Here is a 1,938-nt window from a genome sequence, read left to right on the forward strand (position 1 = left end):
AATTGAATTTTAGAATGTAAGAAACCTTTTAAAGAACATGACTTTAAAATTAAGAATTTTACTCAGTCTATGGCCATACCATCCTGAATAAGCTCAATCCCATCTGATCTTGGAAGCTAAGCAGCTTTGGGCCTGGTTTGTACTTGCATGGGAGACCACCTAGGAAGATCAGGTGCTGTACACGTAAAAATAAATAAATAAATAAAAATAAGGGATTGTAAACTGACAAGGTCCTTGCAATCTGTGAGGTCAACCAAGGGTTGCCTCACCTAAAAAAAATTAAAATAAAATAAAATTAAGAATTTTGAAAGTCAGCTCTTAAACTTATTTTTACTTAGGAATTTAGAGCTTGTCTTTTTCCATGACATAATAAGAGGGTTTTTTTTTTTTTTTTTTTCAGGGGCAGAAAGGTGACTATTCTCTTTAGCACAGAACACATTATCATAGTTGGCCGTGTAATAAAAGCAAATTCCCATGCCATAAAAGTCATCTTTACAAAGTGTTCAATTCATTGATTTTCAGTATATTAGCAAAGTTGTACAACCATAACTACTGCCTAATTCTGAAACATTTTCATTTCCCCATAAAGAAATTGAGCACTGATTAGCAGTCATCCCATTCTCTTCTCACCCCAGTACCTAGCAATCACTAATCTCCTTTCTGTCTCTATAGATTTGCCTATTCTGGACATTTCATATAAATGGAATCATACAATATGTGGCCTTTTGTGACTGGCTTCTTTCACTTAACATAATGTTTTCAAGGTTCATCAATGCTATAGAACAGGAAATCTTTGCCTGAGCTTTTAAGGAACAATGAGGATCTTGATATAGATAAGATGCTAGTCTCCCTGCTTCCTCTCTGTCCTGATTTACCAATGCATTCTCCACACCACAGCCAAAATGTTTTCTTACACCTGTATCAGTTGATATCCCTTCCATCTGCCCTCAACAAATCTAAATAGGCCCTATCTAGCAGCTCTGGATTACCTCTCCAGCTCCATCAGGCTCTTCTCTTTAGTCCCTGACATGCTCCCTCCAGCCAGAAGTACCTACTCGCACTGTTCCCTCCACCTTCATTCAGCTGCTCTTTTGTCTCTTTTAGTTAATTTCTTAGATTCGTTCTTCAGATCTCAACTCAAGTGTCACTTGTTCAAGTTTAGGTCATGTTCCTTAATTACTTTTCTTTGTAGCATTTATTCAGTCTCCAATTATACCCCACCAATGCGACTATTTCATTAATTTTTATATCCACATCCTATATCATAAACTTTCAGAGACTAGAGATCATGTCTATGTGGCACATTTTAAAAAATTCATAGTTCCTGACCCATAGGAGGTGCTCCCTTTGCCTCTAAGAATTTAAAAAATATTTTAGTGTAGTTTTCATATTTGGAATGTTTATGAATAGTAGAATACTTTGACTTGGAAACTCTGTCAACCAGAATATTGAACTGACCTTTGTCTGACCAGGCTGTGTAATAGAGTTCACTGTTCTTTGTTTAATGTTAACCACACTGGTCAATAACAGTGGGTTAGAACCATGCAGAGAGCAAAGGAAATGAGGAATTAACATAAAAAGCCATCCAAATTTTATATCAAAACAATCCTCTCCCTCTTTTCCTCCCTCTCTCTTTCCCTTCCCCTTCCCTCTCCTTTCACTCCTTACTCCCTCCCTTCTTCTCTCACAGCTAGAGGTGAAAATCTTTTAAATTAAATTATAGAGCTTTTTCTTCTCCAAATGAGAATCAGTTTATATTTGTGATATATATATATATACACATACACACATACATATATACACACATAACAACCCTACATTTTTATAGAACAATAAATGACATGATCTCATCTTTTTACAAGGTAATTATATTAGAAAATCTCTTAAAAGTTCTGCATACAGTTGATTTAAATGCCTTTAAAAACATATGATAAACTT

General features: G+C 35.2%; 1 pseudogene; it reads left to right on the top strand.

Moving 5' to 3' along the window:
• The first annotated feature begins 65 nt into the window (after positions 1-65).
• On the top strand, positions 66-184 carry LOC111734721 (annotated as a pseudogene).
• Positions 185-1,938: the final 1,754 nt, after the last annotated feature.

This window comes from Pteropus vampyrus, unplaced genomic scaffold (assembly GCF_000151845.1).
Source record: "Pteropus vampyrus isolate Shadow unplaced genomic scaffold, Pvam_2.0 Scaffold4515, whole genome shotgun sequence".
NCBI lineage: Eukaryota > Metazoa > Chordata > Mammalia > Chiroptera > Pteropodidae > Pteropus > Pteropus vampyrus.